The sequence below is a fragment of the Panthera pardus genome, unplaced genomic scaffold (assembly GCF_024362965.1).
Source record: "Panthera pardus isolate Hobbes unplaced genomic scaffold, ASM2436296v1 HiC_scaffold_24, whole genome shotgun sequence".
Taxonomy (NCBI): Eukaryota; Metazoa; Chordata; class Mammalia; order Carnivora; family Felidae; genus Panthera; species Panthera pardus.
This window is the reverse complement of record NW_026526810.1, coordinates 135,303,692-135,323,318: the sequence shown is the minus strand read 5'-3', so window position 1 is coordinate 135,323,318 and position 19,627 is coordinate 135,303,692. Positions and strand designations below refer to the sequence as shown.

General features: G+C 57.0%; 3 long non-coding RNA genes across 4 annotated transcripts in view; 2 read left to right on the top strand and 1 right to left on the bottom strand.

Moving 5' to 3' along the window:
• Positions 1–11,998, bottom strand: part of LOC109274566 (uncharacterized) — a 33,140-nt gene extending 21,142 nt beyond the window's left edge. Inside the window, exon 1 of one of the 2 annotated variants that reach the window (XR_008417348.1) lies at positions 11,821–11,998. This is a non-coding gene — a long non-coding RNA (uncharacterized LOC109274566). The remainder of the gene's footprint in view (positions 1–11,820) is intronic. The other variant, XR_008417347.1, reaches the window with a different exon arrangement.
• Positions 190–5,810, top strand: LOC109274567 (uncharacterized). The gene is made up of 2 exons (XR_002083697.2): positions 190–235; positions 5,593–5,810. It is a non-coding gene; the product is annotated as an uncharacterized LOC109274567 (long non-coding RNA).
• LOC109274565 (uncharacterized) overlaps positions 10,429–19,627 on the top strand; it is an 84,731-nt gene continuing 75,532 nt past the window's right edge. Inside the window, exon 1 of the long non-coding RNA XR_008417349.1 lies at positions 10,429–11,467. This is a non-coding gene — a long non-coding RNA (uncharacterized LOC109274565). The remainder of the gene's footprint in view (positions 11,468–19,627) is intronic.

Here is a 19,627-nt window from a genome sequence, read left to right as displayed (position 1 = left end):
AGAAACACGGTCGTGTCGTTTAAAAAGCCCAACCTCCCCCCCCCCCCCCCCCAAAGAGAACACCGAGTCTCTAGGAAGAGAACTGAAGACAGCAATGGGATTCCAGAAGGGGAAGCCGGGTCTCCGGGGAGCCCACTGGTGCTTGCTTACAGGCCAGTTCTATCTCCCGTGGTTTCCAGAACACGGGAGGTGGAAGGCCCCTGAGCAAGGTCTATTCCAATGCCTCATTTTATGGGTGAGCAAAGTGAGGCCAAGAGAGGGACTGCCTTGTTCTAGGTGTCCCCTGGGCCCGTGTGGCTCCCACGCCAGTTCCAGGCCCACTGGGGGGCTTCCTTCATCCTTGGTGTCTGTCCACTTGCAGAGGGGGGGTCTTCTCTTCTACCCACGGCCCGCCCTGATGCTCTGGAGCAGAAGCTGGGGAGGCGGACACCAATTATTTCTGTGCCGTAGCTGCTCGGTAGCCGAGTCAAAGCCCCCAAGGAGCTATGTTGAGTCCCAGACAGAATGTGAAGAGTACCGGGTCTCCTGTAGGCCTGGCCCCCCCCCCCGCCAGCCGCCCCGCTTGTACCACCCCGACTCCAATCCAGCATATGCGTGAGCCGGGAGTCGCTTCCCTGCACCTCGCGTGGCTGTTGAGAGGGTGACGTTGCCATCGGTGACACAGGTATCCCGGCAGCCTGGAGCGGAAGGGCCACTTCAGGCTCTCCCGAGGGCCGAGTTGCTGTGGGCGGCGGTGGAATGGGAGGCGACCGGCTCTGCCCTCGGCGAGCTCCGCACCCTTGCCAGGGGACTCCTCCTCCCCCTTGGTTTCCCCATCTGTAGAACAACGGGGGTGGTGTGGATGACATCAGGCCTTTACAATGGTCTTGTTCCTGGGCTCGCTCCCGCTTCAGGTTAGGGGGAGGACAGACCAGTGCGTCTCGGGGACCCTGGTCCTGTCTCTGTGAAGACCAGCTCACCCGATCTCTGGCCAGTCTCCTGACGGTCACCTGGGAAACGGGGGGGCTCCGGCCCCAGGCCTCCTACTGGTTGGTGACCTTGGCTTTTAGACCCTTGGAGAAACTCAGTCATGGAGGGTACTCGTAAAGACAAAGGTCTTTATTTTGCAGAGAGGAAATCAGACCGTGAAGGGCCGTGAAGGCAGCAGAGTCTGTCCAGCAGCCCCCCTGCAAGTCCTGGTTCGCATCCCATGTGCTTCCCTCACAAGGCAGACCCCTCACCCCCGGGGGCTGGACTTAGGGCAGCGATATTGCCCCGTCCCCACTGGAACCTTCCTTCATTTTTGATGCCCGTCCACTTGCAAAGGGGGTCTTCTCTTCTATGTGGGCCCACAAGCTCGATCCCTCATTTCCCCGAACCAGTCCTTCTAGCCGCTGCCTAACAAGGGAGGGCGCAGGTGCAGGGGCTGGGGTGACCAAGGAGCCTAGACTCCTTGGGAAGTGTGTGCATAGCCCGGTTCTTCCACAGCGATGGTGGGACGGACCCGGTGGCCCAGGGTCTAGAACACAGACGTGGTCTTGGCCATCTGTATGGGGCACCTGGCCCCTAGCTCCTCCTGGTCTCATTTGGGACCTCGTCTCTGGCCTCCGTCCCGCGCACAGCCATGACCCCTGGGGACTGAGTGTGGACAGGGCTTTGGGTATAGACCCGGTACTGAGTCGGACACAGCTCCTGGGAAACTTTGTCCTGCCCGTGGCCAGGGCTGGCGGGGGGCACAGGCGTGGCCGGTCAGCGTAAGAATGCCACTCGGGCTGGCTTATAGGTGAATGCGCTGGCTCTTGAGACTAAGGTGTCCAAAGTTCATCTGGACCCAATGGCTCAAACGGCCACCACATGCGTCTGTCTTTCTGCACTCAGCTTTCCTCCAGCCCTTTCACTGTGCGGTGGGGCTTCCCCCACAAGGTGGCAAGGTCACTCCACAGGTCATTCTGCCATTCAGCAATCTCAGTGCCCACACAGAGCCCGATCTGACTCTGATTTGGCCCGACCCTGCCCTTGGGTCCACTCCTGAGTGGACAACCAGTGTGCAGAGAAGTGGCAGGTGACATTGGGCCAGCCCCGCTCAACCAGAAGGACCACAGTGGGGAAGGGAAACCTGGGGTTTGGGGCCAACAGAAGCACAGATGTCTATACAGCACGCAAACCAGCACCAGTGAAGAGAGGGCTCTGGAGGGATAGCCAGTCTGTGGGGAGGCCACACATCACGGGGACAGGAAGACAGGGTGGCAGCCACTCTCTCCAAGGCCCCACCCCTGCTCCGTGCTCCTGCCCATTGCCTTTCCCCACAGAACCTCCCCCTCCCGTTTCCCTGCAGACGCTGGCTTGCCCCGCAGCATCGCTGCCCCGACTTGAGACAACAGAAGGCAGTGTGGACACCCCTGGCCTGGCTCGTCAGGAAGTCCCCGGCCGCTCTGTTGAGGCCATCTCAGTCACGAAGCAAACTTTGTCTTCGCACACCAGGGCCGCTCAAGTTGCCCAGGGCCCTTCTTTCTTCAGAGCGTGTGGGGGTTGTGCGGGGTCGAGTCATGTCCCCTCCCAAATTTACATCCACCCAGAACTTCAGAATGTGCACTTATTTAGAAGTAGGGCCTTTGCAGAAGGAATGAGGTCATGTAAGCCCTAAACCCAATGGTGGTGTCCTCGTGAGGAGCAGAGAAGGGACACGGAGGCTCTGGGCATGTGTGTGTGTGTGTGTGTGTGTGTGTGTGTGTGTGACAATGGAGGCAGAGTTTGGAGCCGTGCAGCTACAAGCCAACGACACCCAGGGCCACCAGAAGCTGGAAGAGGCCGGGAAGGATCCTCCCCTGAAGATTTCAGAGGAAGCGTGTCCCTGCAGACACCTTGGTTTCAGACTCGCGGCCTCCAGAAATGTGACAGAGTCTCTACTGCATTAAGTCCTCCAGCTTGCGGTCACTCGTTATGGGAACGCCAGGAAGTGAATAGAGGTGTCTGGGGGGATCTGGGTGGGGCGACAGGCCAGTGTGTCTGGGCTGGAGGGCGGTACCAGGTCCTCACCCTATGCCATCCTGACATTCAGTGTCAGTCCCTTCCCGGTGCTGCCGGGGCCCCTGTCACCCTTTTAAGGACGTGGGACCCTGCATCCCATCGTCTGGAGCCTAGCCTGCCTCCCACGTACCCACCTCTTCCCCAGCCCTGGTCTCGTCCAGCCCCTGAAACCCCAGGGCCTCCCTTCAGTGTGGGCTGATGAAGGGACAATGAGAGGCCCCTGGGGGCACAGAGGATTACTGTGGGGCGGGGACGTGACCGAAAACCTGCGGTTTAATGCATGGAGACATCCCCTCATCTGCATCTGTGGGATCTCGGGGCCCCAGGCTCAGGTCCGTCTGATTGATTCAGTTGCTGTGCTTAGTTCAACTTCTTGAAAGACTCCGACGGCTGGGGCTGGGCTGGACCGTGGAGCCCTGTGCACGGGGCGTGGCCTGGAAGGCATCCTTGCTGGGTACCCACTGAGCCAACTGGGCTGGGGAAGGGGGCTTCTTCAGACAAGGTGAGGCATGACGGTACTAACACACAGCAAATGCTTAGCTCAGATTGCTGTGCTCCGCTGGATGCTCAGAATGGCGTGTAAATCACACCCTTCGTGACCATCTGGGTTACATTCTCCGGTTTGCAGCCAAAGACTCGGGCTTGCGTTAAACGCTTGCCATGCTTAACCAGCCAGAGCAGAAGCCAAGAACCCTTCCGCCAGGTCTTACCAGGCTTATCAACTGGCTGTGTGACCTTGGGCCAGTCCTGTCCCTCTCTGAACCACTATGGTCTTCTCTTAAAACAAGGGGCTCAGGCCAGATGCTATCCGAGGGATTTCCTGCTTCCGTAGGTCCATGACTATAGCAGACTCCAAACTAGGTGTGCTTTGAACTAAAGTTCAGGGGCACCCTTCGAGCGTCTTGCTCGGAGTTGTAATTCAGCAAGCTCTGGGCAGGGTGGACAGGCAGACCTGGCCACAGGGTCCCAATTTCCCCCGGCACCTGCCGCTGTTGGGCGTTCTTTTGCTTTGGGGTTTTTGTGTCCCTAAGAATATGAATATTAACACACACTAAAGTAGAACATTGGAGGTTTACACTGGCAGAAAACTTCAGACGAAAATATATTGGGGGAGGTGCTGGGTAGAGGGCAGCGACCAGGGTGACAGGTTGGCAAGAAGGGAAAAAAAAATAAAATGCATCCAAAGTCCAGTGAGCAGGGGGGCAGAAAGCAAGAGGGAAGGGAGCACGAGGTGAGCGGGGCGTGTGTGACAGCAAAGCGGGCCAGCAGGAGGATGGGAGGGCGGGGTCCCCACCCCTCCGAGGAACCTGCTCACCTCTGTGCAACCTGTCAGTCTGCCTTGCAAGGCCAGCCTCATCATCTCTGATTACCCAGGGCCCGACGGCCAATGGAGCTCAAAGAACTTTCTAGAATGCTTGCACACCTAGTGAAGAGCTGTCCAGCAGAAGCAATGCCCGGATGAGGCAGGTGGACAGATGGGAGCGCTCACTCATGGATGCTGAAGGGGAAGCACACACCTAAGCCGACCATCACGGGGGACCAGAAGCCCGGGTCTGTGGCACCTGCTTTCCAGCGCCCAGGTCCCCGGGGTCAGAACGAGCCTCAGAAGGCGTCTTGCACTGACCCTAAGGGTGGCTTGGAGGGCGATGCTGGGTCAGCCGGTGCCGGGAAGCTCACTCCTGTATGTGGACAGTTTTCTTCACGGGACAACAGGCGTATGTGTGTGTGTGCACCTGCATGCATGGGGAATGGGGGTGCAGGCGCCTCCCCACTGTGCGGTTCGAAGCCTCTGGCTGGAGCAAGCTTGGAGAACGACTCTGAGCCCCGTCAGCGCTTTACGTTTCAGCTCCAGGGCCCCGGGGCTCTGCCACACAGGCAGATGGGCAGTGGAGGCCACAAGGAAGCAGTGGTGGGGTGTCCACCGCTCTCAGTCTCCCCTGTGAGGCCCGAGAGGGAGGAAAACAGCAGGCCAGAACAGCTGGATCATACAAGAGCAGCTTCAAAGCGATAAAAAGCTGTCAGAGGAACCAAACAAGTAAAAGGGAAAATCCTTACAAGGGAAAGTTGACTCCGAAGGACAGATTGCAAAAGCCAGAGACGGGGCTGGCCCCGCAGAGCAGCCATGGACGTGCGGGTCCCTCGGACACCCTGAACTGCCGCGACCTGCTGCAGCCCTGAGAGGCGGGGCGGAGGGGGCCGGGGTGGGAGAGGGGCCCCGCAGCGCCCGTGGACTCCTGGGTAGACAAGGCTGCAGGGCCAGAGACACCCCACCATTCCTTTTCAGTTCGTCTGCCACTTGCCCCTTGCTGTAGCCAGACCAGCTCCTTCCTGCTCCCCTGTACTGCACCGGGTCCTGGATCAGGCCTCTGCATGCACAGGCGCCAGAACATTCCTCCAGAGCTTTGCTGCCACCTTTGACACCACCTTCCCTGGCCACCTGGTCCACAGCTGCCTGCTCCCAGACGGCCCATCCCTGCCACAGCCCCCACACTGCCTGTCTGTCTCCTGCTAGATCACTGGCTGTGGGCAGGGACCTGGGTGTCTGGAGAAGGGCTCGGTCCCACAGGAGGTCTCTGTCTGTTTCAGGGGACAGGGAGCTTCCCTGCACGGCATCCTCCCACCTTAAGGCCATGGAAGATTCAGAAAGCCTGAAAAAAACTTGAGGGGAAGAGCCTTTCACAGACAACTTCCATCAGTTTCCAGTCTCTGTGTTTCCAGAAAATTCTATTACCTGGCCCAAGAGTAAGTGAGCCATCTGTTTCCTGATGTCCGTATACTGATTACAGGAAGGCTGCAGCGGTTAACGTATGTGAAAGTAATTTGCAGGTGTGTGTGTGTGTGTGTGTGTGTGTGTGTGTGTGTGTATGTGTACATGCGTGCGTATGTGCAGAGGATGTAAGGGCAGCTACTCCTGGTCACACGTCTGACTTCATCACTGAAGCAGCGAGCGGCCTGGTGGGGGGGTGCAGGAAGACTGTGGTTCTGCCCCCAAGGAGGTGGCTGTTCAAGGGAAAATGAAGTCAGCCCTCCCAGGACTGAGGAGGTGAAGGCGGCCGGGGAATGATCGTCCTCCCTGCTGCCTGGGGGCCATGGAAGACAGGAGCTCCGTGTCCTTCCCCCAGGGAGCAAGCCCCACACCCCAGGAGAGGAGCCATCCCTCGAGGGTGGTTGGGGAGAGAGCATGAGGCCAGGGTCATCTCTGCCTGGCTGCAGGGAGGACGCTGGGCATGGACCCAGGGGCTGCACATCAGGGGGAGTGTGACAGTGTTCCAAGGCCAGGAGAGCTGGCCTAACCCCAGCTCTACCCTTACTGATTGTGTGACGCCCCTCTGGGCCCCAGATACTCGATCAGCAACATGAGAAGAGCAGCACCCCCATCCCACAACGTACTCTTGTTGGGGTCAGTGCCAAAGCAACCAGCAGCCAGCGGAAGGTCCACGGGGGTGTGACCTATGACTTAATCAGGGCTCGGTCAGGGGCACCTGGGGGGCTCAGTCGGCTGAGTGTCTGACTTCGGCTCAGGTCATGATCTCATGGTGTGTGAATTCAAGCCCCATGTTGGGCTCTGTGCTGACAGCTCAGAGCCTGGAGCCTGCTTTGGATTCTGTGTCTCCCTCTCTCTGCCCCTCCCCTGCTCATGCAATGTCCCCCTCTCTCTCTCAAAAATAAATAAACATTAAAATTTTTTTTTTAAATCAGGGCTCGGTGGACACAGAGCTGGACTATACAGATCTGTGAGCCCTGAAGCCTGCAGTGGGGACCACAGAGGTGGCCCAAAGGGAAGCCGGCAGGGGGAGAGTCCTACTGGGAGGCAGACTGGGGCCGGCATCCTGGCAGACAAACAGAAGAGACGGATGCTTGGGCACTTGGAGTCAGGCCCTCATTTTGTGCACGATCTCATTTGATTGTCCCCAGGAGCCTTGGAGGTGGGCACTGTCACCCCCATTCTAAGAGAAGGAAACTCAGTGAGGAGGGGGGAGGGGATTTCCCCAGTGTCATGGCTCTGGGAATCCCGGCAAGACAGTCTGACTCCAGGGCTGGAATAGGGGAAGCAAAAGTAGCAGGCGGGGGCTGTGGGTGCCCCAGATCGAGTCCCACGCTCCTGCACCCCGCACACCCTCAGCTCTGAAGACAGTGGTTTGCAAACTCCGAGCTGCTGCCCTCTGGGAGCATGGGACCATTTTAGCAGGTGGCTGCCGTCACCGGGAAGAAACAAAACAGGATAACAAACGTCAGGGCTCACGATGCACGGAAAGAGAAGTATTCTTTTGCGAAAACGTTCGGTTACGCGTGCACGAAAAGTTCATCACTTATTTCATACGTAGCCATTATGCGTGCACCGAGTTGAGACGCACGATGCATTTCTTACCCCGGCCACGGTCAGCAAACTTTGAAAGCCACTGCTTTCAGCCTCTCTCTGTTCTGCAGGGGCCTCCGGGCCTTTGTTCTCCGAACAAGAACGCCAGTGCTGGGCGCAGGACAGGAGCCAGGATGTGCTAGAGGACTTCCGCAACGTGCCTCTGCCCGCACACCAATGTGGCTGGCTCGGCAGGGTGGCGGCACCACCGTGTGGGGTCTGACAGGTTGGGGTGTTGGTATTTGACTGCGATCCCACGGGGTTCCTCACCTGCAGGCTAGGGATGCTGCTGAGCTCCCCAAAGCCAGGCCTTCGAGGGCCCTCACCAGGCTGGCCGGCTCTGAGAGGCGCTGTACCCCATGCGGTCACGGGGAACAGGCAGAGTGAGAGCCTCTCCTGTCGCTGAGCCATGTTGGTGGCAGAGGAGACTGTCTTGGGGGGGGTTGGTGGCAAAGGAATGTCAGGGTAATGATGCTGGCAGGGGCCAAGAAAGGCCAGGCTGGTTGGGACGCCTGCTGGGGAAGGAAGGAGCCTGTGTTCCCTCCTGCTGGCGGTGGGCACGTGGAGGAAAGCTTTGGGGTTGTCAGATTTGTTTTTCAATCAGGTAACTCACCCTGGCTGGGGGGTGGGCTGGCCCCACGTATCTGTTAGGCCTTGTCTGAATGGGTCTATTCCCACCACAGAGACTCGGACGCGGGGCCTAACCCCGGCTGGCCGGCCCCAGTGCTGCAAAAGGGACCGTAGTTTCCCTGCAAACACAGAACAAAACGAGGATGGAAACAATAAAAAAAAAACAAAAACTCCAACACTCTCACACACCTAAATGCAGCTGCGTCTGGAACCAGGCGTGAGGTTGCACGCGCGGTCGCCTGGCCTTTGTGGGGTGTGAATAAAGATGTCCCATGGTTGGCCTGTTCTCTGGGCTGTCGAGGTGACAAAGGAGCCTGGCGGGGGCAGGGGGGAGGCTTCTCTGGCCCAGACTTTGGTTAACTTTTGGCTTTGTGAGCGAAAATGACAAATGGGTCCCCGGTAATGCTGCTGAGTGGGCCAGCAGGGTGTGTTTAAAGGAGAGAAAACATCCTAAAAAGGGAGAGGGTCCTCCAGATGGGACCGAAACGTGGACATGGGGGCGGCAGGATGGGAGCTGGCCAGGCTGCAGGGGGCAAGGGGGTGGTGGTGGAGGGGGGCTAGGTCCTGCCTGCACAACTGACCTGTCTGCTTCATTACCTCACCGCACCTGTCACAACTGTCGGGGGGGGGGGGGGGGGGGCACTGTGTCTTCACAGGTGACCAAGCACCTGAAGCCTCACCTTCAGATTCACCCTCCTGTGGAGCGGCACCTGCCCTAACAGAGCAAAGCTGACTGCACCTCGACTATCCTCCAGTTTTCCAAGGGTCAATGAAACTGTATTTCCTGCACCACCCCCTCCCGTCCAGTTTACAAGGTATTCCTAAAAAGCAACAGGCAACGTGTTTTTGATTTTTTGAAGCTCAAAAAATTATTTGCCAGGAACACACAAATCATTTGTTTTACTCTCTGGTACTTGCTTATCGACACAAGATCGCTGGAAAAGAACAAGGGCAAGATTAGTTTAAACACTGATTTTTTTTTTCTTTTTTACGGCCATGGGGTTCCTGACCTCAGAACTTGTAGTTGTGTAGTTGGTTACATACTAGTTAAATATTACCATTTTGAACAAAACAAAACAAAACAAGACCCAGATATTCCTTCGGCTAAAAAACCTGGTGACTCTTCCTGAGCGACGTTTATGTCAAGTGGAAGACGGTTCTAATTTTATCTGCGTTCGATAAGCAGATTAAAACAAATCATGAGGCTGAAGCTGTTTACAATTCTCTGAGCGGCTGAGGGAGAGAAAATCACCTTGAATCTAGCATTTTCTGGGCACACTGCAACAGCCAGGTCCCTCAGACCATCTGGGAAGGAATTAATTCCATCTATGTGTTAGTTTAATATGAAATTGTTTTATTTTGACTATATCTTCCTTCAGGCTATTAGGGAGGAGAAGAAAAAAACAGGAGAGCTGGAGAGAGACCACTTCCTTCCCAGCCTCTTCTTGCTTTGCGCTTTTGCCTTTTAAAGGTTTTACTTCTTCTGGTTGAAAAATGTATAAAATGTGTACTTGAAGTACCCCCCCCCCAAATTATATATTTTGAACACGACAAAATTTTAGATCCACGGCACATTTTGACAAAAATATTATTAAAAAAAATACCGTTTGCTTTCGCCCCACTTAAATTGAAATGTCATTCTGTTTATTTCATATCTTCTCAACAGTTCAGTCTGCCATTTGTTAGATGTGAGAAAGTTCTGCAGACTATTCCAGAAAATATTTGAAAAGAGTAAACAACCGATCTGTAAAATTTCCACGGAAGCACGCTTGCTTAGGTGACGGGCTCCCGGGGGACGGGCCGCGCGGCGGGGGCGCCCATGGCCTCTCCTGGCCCGTCCGAGGCCGGCTCCGCCCGAAGCGCCGGGCGCCCTCCCGCCGTCCCCGCCGCCCCGGCCCCGCGCGGCCTTCCAGCTGGCGAGCCGTCTCCCTGTCTGCGGCGCACGGGGGGCCGTGGGGAGACCCCCGCGGGGGCCGGACGGGGGCGCGCGGCCTGCGGCGTGGGTCCGGCCGCGTCCCACCTGCTCCGCCGGGGCTCCGCGCGCCCGCAGCCGCCGCCGCCGCCGCCCGAGCGCACGGCCAGGGCCACCTGGCGGACCGTCCTGAGCTCACTCTGCCGCCGGGCTTCCGTTTGGCTTCCATCTGCCTCCCCCATCCTAACTGGTTCCAGATTTGCCACTTGAGAGGCGCGGGGACTCAGCCGAGCCTCGCTCTTGGCCTCTCGGGGACTCCAGAGCGATGAACCCGCGCGAGCGCAAGGCCGGGCCCGCCGGGGGACCGGCCGGGAGCGGGCCGTGCGGCCGGGGCTCCGAGCGCTGACTCCGCGGCCCCGGGCACTGGCCTGGCCTTCCCGGCGCGGGGCGCAGCGGAGCCGTCCGGGGGCCGCACAGCCTCCACCGGGTCGGGCAGGGCGGGGAGGGGTCTTCAGGGCCTCCGGCCGCCATCGGGAGCCGGAGCGGCGGGCAGCGCTGCGCGCACCCTGGCTCCGAGGCCCTGCGCCCCCAGCAGCCACGACGCCCAGCCCTCCCGGGAGGGCGAGACCACCCACGCCGCCGCCGCCGCCGCCGACGTGGGGACCCGGTTGTCGCCTAGGTCTGGGGGCGCTGCGGGTTGGGGGCTCCGCCTGGCCCCCGCAGCACCACCATCTGACGCACTGTCCTCGGTGGGGAGATCCCACGGAGAACAGCTCCGAGCCTGCCAGACCCTCAGCGCCCCGCGCCCCCAGGCCTGCCTGCGCGGCTAGGCCCCGCAGGCGCCGGGCACCGGAGGGGGAGGGCCCCGAGGGCCCGGGGCGCTGTTCCAAAGGCCAGAAAATGGAAACTGTGCGAAAAGAATCCCCAAATCCGGCCGGGCCCCAAGCCCACCAGCTTACATAAAGCCCCAGGAGCCCGCCCGCGGCCTCCCCGCCTCGGGGTGAACAATCGGCGGGCGCCCGGCCAGGCTGCCCTGGGACTGGCACCACCACCGGCCCCCTGACCACGGGCCCGGCGTGACCCCGGGAGGGGGCAGGGGTCCCGGCCTCTTCCCACCATCTGCCCCGAGAAACATTTAACTGGCCTTTAATCACATTAGCAGCCGGCCCCAATTAGGGCCGCGGGAGGGGGAGGCAGGAGGAAACCGCCGCCGTGTCACTCGAGGATAAAGATCCTTTCATGCCCTGGGCCTGGCCGTGGGCAACGCGGCGGGCGCCATCCCCAGCCTTTGATTGCCGGCGCCTGGGCCTCGCCGACGCCGCCATCTCTTTACCCGCCCCCCCCTCCCCAGCCCCCAGTGTGCCCTCGCCCTCAGGTGACCGCGTGGGGACGCAGGGCAGCGTCCGAGGCCCCGGCCCACGCCCGCGCGCCCACGCGCCCACGCGCCCACGCGGCGGAAGTCTGGCCCCCTGCGCCCAGCGCCTGCGCACCGGAGCGCTCCAAGGGGGCGGCGGGGGCTCGCAGAGGGCCCCGGGGACGCCAGCGCCCGGGCCGGGACCCTGGTAAGGCCACCGCCCACGGAGTAGTTCGGAGGGAGGGTGACCCCGCCACGGGCGCCCTGGGCAGGTCACCTGTGCTCTCGTGGGCCCCCTCCCGCGAGGGCCGAGCCGGCCCCGAGGCGGCTCCGGCCTCCTGGGCCCGGAGCGAGGCGCAACGGGCTCAGCAGGCCAGGCCCAGGCCCAGGCCCCGGCCCCGGGCGCGGGCCGGGTGCCGCGGTGGCTGGGCTCCTGGGGGTCCAGGCTGGGCGTCCGGTCCCAGGAGCGCGGGGACCGCGGAGCTCGGGGAGGCGGGGCCCGAGCCTGGGCCTCCCGTGCGCCCTGTCGAGGGGTGAGGGGCCCTGGCGCGCGGAGCTTACCCGAGGGTCGGAGCGGGGCGCGCTCTGGACGGGCCGGGGTCGTGCGAGGACAGCGGCCGCCCGCGCCGCCGGAATGCCGATGCCGCCGCCGGCCGAGACGCCCGGGGGGCGGCCCGGGACCCCCGCCCCACGGCGGCAGCTGCAGCCCGGAGCCGCGTGACCCCGGCCCCGACCTCCGGCGCTCGGCTGTTTGTCCGCACACAAAGGAGAACACTCATATTTTTCTTTCCCGGGCGCAGACTTCACACCCGCCCCACCTCCCCTCCCCCGAGCCGCCCCCCACCTCACCCAAGCCTCGCTGAGAACCGCTTTCTCTCCGCACCCCCCCCCCCCCTCCGGTCCCCACTGTCGAATTCCATAGTTGTATTCGAGGATGTCAGCACAGCTTAGAAAGTTTCATAGAAAGTCAGAGAGCAATTAGGCCCTTTTATTGGAGTTTCGTTGGTGCCATGGGATCTTTTAAAGGAGCGCCTGAAGCACCGAACACAATCCCATTAAGCCGCCCAAACTCCCACAGTCCGCAACGGGGTCTCCATACTTGGGCAGGCTTTGGCCGGCTCGCCGGGGTGAGCCGCGGGGGCTCGGTTGCGAGAGGCCTGCAAGCGGCCCTCTCCCCGGGGCGCTCGGGGGACCCGGTGGTGCAGGGCCGCCGAGCGCCAGGCAGTGTCCGCGGCGCCCCGAGGCCTCCGCTCCCCCAGCTGCACCGAGCGCGGTGGAGACCCGAGGCGCTTTGGTGCCCTGACCCCGCAGTGCGGGTGTTTGAATGTGTCGAGCTCCCCGGCCGGCTTCTAGACGTGGAAACTTTTACTTCCCTCCGCTCCCAAATGGATCCGCTAACGTTTGGAAAACCGGCCGGAGACATGAACGCGTTGCCGAGAAAAAGACCACGTATGAGCAACGTTGGGGCTTAATTGAATTTTAGTGCCAAATTATAACTCCCTGAATGACCGCCCTGGGGTGAAGGGGGTGGGGGAAAAGGCAGTGAATGAAGGCAAGGCGATTCTAATGGAAATCCTGCCGTCCAGAAATGTGGTTCTGAGGCCACCCTCGCGTAGTAAGAATTGCAGCCTCCAAAGGCAGCCTAATTCCAAAGGGGTGAGGTTATCAGGCTGCCGGCTTTCATGTGGGAAAGCGGGGTTGACCCCAGCTTGAGTTGTGGTTTTGCGTTGATGTTCTTGTGTGTCATTTCACGAAGCAGGCAGCTCTTAACATGGAGCATGGCTTTTCCTTTGTGATAGTAGACGGTGATTTCTCTTCTTGCCAGTGAAAATTAATCTCTTCCTTTAGAAGTCAAAAAGGAAAGAAAGCAGGTGTTTTAAAGGAATAAAGCATTTTCTTCTTAAAAAAAAAAATAGGTAGTTGGTTGTCAAAGCAGAGTGCCAGTTTTAGAACAATTAGGAGTTTGCTCCTGGTGTATCATCACAGATGTTTATTCTACTAAATAGAAGTTCGTACCTGGTGGTTTCTGGATTCATTTTGGGAAGGGAGACTAGGTGACAGGCTCACAATTAAGGCATTATATAATTCAGATGGCAATGAAATGGGCCTCCGTCACAGGGAAAATTGGCCGTCCAGTGGCTCCATAAGGGGAACATTAAAAATGAGTGTGCAAAAAATCGAATATTTGATTTTTGAGTGGTTTGTGTTAGTCATCAATTGTTTTGAAAAATTTCTCGAAATTGCCCCTCTTTTCTCTTATTTCGTTGCCCCTCCTGGCCCTGTGGCTGCCAGCATCAGCGACGCAACCTCTGCCCTCTCGTTCTGTGCGCACACCGCACGGTGGGCCAGTCGGCTGTCTGTCCGCATTTCCATTGCGTGACCGCATCCGGGACTCTCGTGGCCTGGGCGGGAAGGAACAGACAGCGGGCTTCGGGACCTGCGGGTCCCAGCCTCAGTCACTTCCAGCCTTGCCTTGAAAACCTTCTGCGTCGGCCACGTTGGTTTCTTCACCGACTCTTTCTCTCGTTCTTGCCTCTCGATTTCCCTCGCGCCCTCTGCTTCCCTAAAACCCTCTCCACCTGTCCAGACGGCACCTGTCAGACCTGGTTTCCATCTCAGACCCTCGTTGACCTGGCCTGCCTTGGGCTCCAGCGGGAGCCGTCTCCACCACCGGGTTCTCACGGAGGGCCTGGTGACACCATCTGTCTTTCATTGTCCTGTGCTTCTTTCTCATATTGTGGCATGGCTTTGGGAATGTTTCTGGTTGAGGAGAAAACAATGAAGGCCCCTTGAGAGCAGGTATCACTTTACACATGTCTTGGGGCTCCGTCAGGAGCCAGCGCCCAGAAAGTAGGCCACCCATCCGTCAATGGGGTGTCGATGTAGAAATCAGAATCACATTTCAGCCAGCAGGGAGGAGGAGCACAATTACAAATGCGCCCGTGCAGTTCGCCGAAGGCGCCGGAGAAAACGGACTTCTTCGTCGAACTCACAGGACCCGTCACTGGACTTTTTCAACCAACATCAAACTATTTAAATTAAATGGAATCTTGAGTTGTTTAAAAAATGAATATGACTCAGTCGGACTGCAGTAGAAAGCGGGGGAAAAACAAACAAAAGCAAATCCAGAAATCCAAACAGTTCAGTCTGCTTTGGATATTCTTTGATTTTCCCAAGAAAAGGAGCAGATTCCTGAGAAACAGGCGAGAAATTCGAAAAGTGCCTGTCATGTCTCGGCGAAGGCACACGAGAACACGACGCCTCCGGCAGATTACCTGCAGGCTGGGCTGTAACAGGAACCCCCTCTCGGAGGCGGCCCCCACACCACCGCAGGTCCTACGTACTTCTGGAAAAGAAACAAAGTGCCTTTCCGGTGCTGTCCCTGTGTCCCCGGAGGGGCTCAAGACGCACACCTTCTTCGGCGGCATCGGGGCTTAACGCCCATCGTGCTGGAACACCAGCGATGGGGCTGGCTCTGAAGAAGTTGAAAAATCCCACCCTGGTCAATAGTGCATGATGAAATTAACAAGATGAAAATGACACATGAACAAACACACTTGTGAAACTCTTCAGGGAACAAAGAGATTAGCATTTGCGGTGGTACAGGAAGAAATGGAAATGATGAAAATAACTCTCTCAGGGTTTTGAAGGAGGAGCATTTAGCATTTCGAGTTCAGTGAAAATGTGTTCACCGTTCTCGTATGAGCAAGGTATCACGTCTCGCCGCTTAATCAAGTTAACCGAATCAGAAGCATGAGCATTTAGGGGAGTGCTGTGGTTCTAAAGGGGGCCATCCCGAGAGCCTTCGCCTTCAGCTGAGGAACTGGAACCTTCATTCTGGAGGATCAGCTTCTCAGCTCATACGTGCAAGTGCCAGTAAAACAATCCAGGGAAGAAGCAGGTGTACTGAACACAGAGCTGCATTTGGAGCGCCGCCGGGGTGAAACCTACACGTGAGATTATTTTCGAGCTGTTTTAAAACTTGAAGACCTTCCTCCCTTTCTCCCCCAGGAAAAGTTTTAACAGGTGGACGGGGTGGTCTGAGCCCTTCCCAGCCGTGAAATCATCTGACCTTCTTCTCGCTGTGTCTCTTCGACCAGGGACTTAGACTGGATGAGACACTGATCCTGTTTGCGTTATTTTCGGAGAGCATTTTGATGCTCTGACATTACTCCCATTCAATAGTTTAAGAAAACATGTAGATGCAGGTTCGGTTTAAATTGGTTCCCTTGGTGTCTTTCTGGGGGAAAAAAGAGAGAGAAACGGAACAAAACTACCTACTTGAGACTTATGGTTCAATACAGAATTAATGCCGGGCTTTGGGCCAGTGACCTGGGACCAGTGCTGTGTGTTTGGGTGTTTGTGAGAGATAGCTCTGGGTCAAGGCCAGGTTTCCAGTTTTAACCCCAAGTGCTGACCTCCTTTTTAAAATTAAAAAAAAAAAAATTTTTTTTTTTTTTTTTTTTTTTTTTTTTTTTTTTTTTTAACCAGTTTAGGTGTTTCTCTATCTTAATTCTATGCCGGGTCCCTTCTTACATCAGACTTTGGCAACACTGGTCCACAAAACGTTTGGGACTGGATGTTTTCCAGAATTTGGACTTTTCCCCCCCCAGGTGTTAGAAAGAGAATGAGTGTGTTATGTATAACATATATAATGGAGTGTTCCACAGCCCGGGACCAGTCCCTTATCAGAGACATGGATGTTTTCACAGCAAACATATGAATATTCACCCTAAGCGGGAACGGAGACTCTAAGCAGCTTCACGTCAGGGTCGTGTGCTAAGTGTATGAAATCAACTTTCGTTTTCGGAGCTCTTTGGAGTTTTGGACGTTTGTGTGAAGGATCATGGATTTGGATTATGGCAGGACGCCCCTGCCCCCCACTCTTTTCCTTTGAACAGAAAAGGCACCAGTTCCAGGGTCCTTCAAACCCCTCTCCCATCGGTCAGTTTTCATCGTAGCTGGTGCCTCAGTGTTGGTTTAAGAATGCTTACATATTTTTAAATAGTTCTCACACACACACACACACACACACACACACACAATGGACTAAGGCCCTTGATTTAGTGGATTAAAAGCTCCCTGCACTAACACCCAAGGCTAATTTTCATGTCCTACCCTACGTAAGGACTGTCCACAGCGCCAGGGACAGTGCTGACCCACTGATGTCCGCATCTCACCCCTCCCCGCCAGAAAAGCCTCCCTTGCTTAAAAACACTGCACATGCCTTCATTTGCCTCTGACCCTTCGAACAAAAATAAACTGCTCATAACTAATAGAACCTAGGGTCCTAAGAGGGCCTTAAAATGATGACAGTTAGCCCTCAGCATGCGGACGGGACTCCTGCACGGGGTGGAGGGTTGGGTTACACAGCCTCTACCATCCCATTCGGTTTTGACTCAGTGAGTCTGTGTGACCTAGATCAGGGCTAATAATCAACGTCTGCTGTTTGAAGAGACGTATTGTGCAGAAATAGCATTCCCATTTAGGTGGGAATGTGATGTATATTTGAATTAGTCCTCGTTTATTTTATAAGAAAGGTCCCGAGCTGTTTGTGAATTCGAGTTGTTTGTGAATTCGCATTTGGGGCCTCTATGCGCAAATTCAACGCACACGGGCCGTGTGCCCTCGGGAAGTGTCACAGTCCTCTGTTGGATGTCACTGCTGGACACGAGGGTGCGACCTATAGGAAGTCGAGTGGCAGTCATGGGACCGACCGAGGACCCCAGTGCCAGCGTTCTGTTTGCACTGACTCTTCAGGGTTCCATCTGGTGCTCAGAGCAAAGTGCTCCTGTTTTAGTAATGCACATTTTTGGGGTTCAGTATGTGTGGATTCCAGACGTACAGGCTTAAAGGAGCTGGCAGCTTATGCTAGTAAGAGGGGAGAGACTTTGAAGGCCAGCATCCCCTGCATGTAAAGGGCTGGGGGGGCGCCGGAGGGAAGAAGCAGGTATGTTCTGAAGCCCACACCCAAGGGAGAGGCCCGGCCACAGGGAGGTTTAAACCCCCCGCAGGTGAACTTCACCCGCAGCAGGGGACAGAGGCCCGTGGCAACGTCCCATCCGAGCATTTCTCATACTTGCTCCTCTTCCCCTGGAGACCTCAGGATGTTTGCACAACTTTTCACGTGTGGAGGAGCCCTGCTTCTCCAGGACACGCCGATGGGGTGATCTCTGTCCCTGATACCTCGCCGGATTGCCGCAGATGAGTTCAAGTTCTGCGCACTTGGGTGGGCCTCCACAAAAGAGAAAGGCCGAGGGACAACTTTCCAACGTTTCCTCTGCGGGGATGTTGGAAGGTTTTGCTTCACACCTCCAGGATCTCTGTGTTAGTACTGTCTTTAGCTCCTGCACTCAGTAAACATTTACTGAGCATCCAATAGGCCCGAAGAGCTGACCCAGGCACTGCGGTAAATGAGGTGCTGACGGGCGGGGCTTCTGCCCCCCCCAGGGGTTTACTGTCGGGCCCGGGGAAGACTTTTAACAACAGCAGCGTGCAACCCAGGCATCTTTTTAATGCCTGCTGCTGTGTTTGCTGCTCGGAAAGGAAAGGAGCCTTCGGCAAACGTCTCCCGGCACTCTGCCGTGTGCCGGGCACCCTGTGAGGTGCTGGGGAGTGAGGGAGGGGGTCCCCATCTCCAGCGAGTGCAGGGCCTGGTAGGGAAAGATGGCAAGGCCGTATGAGTGTTGTCACTGGTAGGAGTCTTGGCGGGGGGACGCCTGCCGGGGGCGGTCAGTGCTGTGCACGGGGGGACGCCAGGAGGAGGGAAGGCTCGCCAACAGCTGGTCTCTCCGGGGGGACAGTAAACCCTCACTGGGGTTGGGGAGTGGGTGTGATGGCAGTGGAGAGGGGCGGTGGGGAGGTGGGGGGGCGTGCGGCCGGGCCGGTTCTCCACCCCTCCCCTCCGTTGGCCTGTCCTTGCTGAGTTACCTGCTCCCGCATGACGAGAATTCGGAAGGTTGAAGGTGTCCCGTCGAAGATGTTCTACTCAATTTAATTCCTATTTTATACGCAATGTTCCGCAACATGAGGTATAATTTGACATCTCTTAAAGAACAGTCTGATTTCCCAAATGTAGCCTGGGTGGCTGCTTCGGTGTCACATTAGCTTCCTGTTGAATAAAGATTTCGAGCGTGGAGTGCCAAGAAGCGGTAGGGACACGGGTCCCTTTTCCAGGACACCAGTGATCCTAGCCTCGGATTTGCAGTGCAGCTTGAATTTCCCCAAAGGCGAGCAGTCAGACAGCTAAGCTTGGGAGCCCCTTCCCTGGCCAGTCGCAAGGGCAGGCCTCCCCTCCCGCTGCTCCCGCGTCTGGTTGGGGCCGGAGGGCTGGCCTGGCCTGCTGGTGCTCTTACGTTGGATTCCATTTCTGTGATTCGGAGGGAGGGGTGAGCGTGTGGACACGGCTGCTCCCTGGAGTCAGCGGGCCAGCTGTCCCCGAGGGGGATCAAGTGACTGCAGCCCCTGAAGCCGGTTTTCGGAAAGTTTCCTTATCCCCCCCCCACCCCCCCGCCTCTCGCTGGAGCTGTGGGTGCCCTCGGTGGCCGAGCAGCTGGTCAGGAGGCCGTGACCTCTGGCGGGCCTCGCGCTTGGGCCCCAGGAGATGCCTGCCTCTACGGGGACATGGATTTCTGGGCTCAGCCAAATACATTTTTCTCTTTCTGTCTGTCTGTCCTTTTTTTTTTTTTTTTAATAGAGCAATGAGTTAGAAATGAGCTGTTCGATTCAACTGTTTTTTTTTTTTTTTTTTTGCCTTCTCTTAAATTATTATTTTTTTAAAATGTGATAGAAAAAAATTTTTTTTTCTTCTGGGCAAATTCTTAGGATTTAATTGCACTTAAAATTACGGAGCCTGTCAGAGCAAATTGCAGCTAGCACAGTTTTACCCGAGGAAACCAATCCTGTGATTGTCACCGCCGCCAGGCTTCTGAGAGAAAAGTTGTGGGAAGGACGATTTAAGTCTGCACGGTGAACCACACCTCAAATCAGTATTCAGCACCCAGCTCGTCGCGCTGAAAGGCAGGCCCAGGTTAGCAGCCATGATGTTGGAGGAACCAGGCTGGGATTTTTAAGGGAATCCAGAATTCCCCTCCTGGAAGAAGAAGGAGAGATGTCTACCCCACTGGTTTTGAAGTTAAAGCAGTGTGAGTTAATCTGTAATTTCCCGCCCCCCCCCCCCCAAAGAGCAGTCAGGTGGCTTATTAAAAATAGGAGAGCAGAAACAGTATTACCAGCTTCATGTAAAGTTGGATCCGCTCTTGGCTCAGTGGGCTCCTGCTGATTCCCGGGGAGCAAACGGAATCTCTGAGCATCACATATGAGCACAGCCTTTTCTTTGACCTTGAGATAAGGGACCACCCTCGGGGTC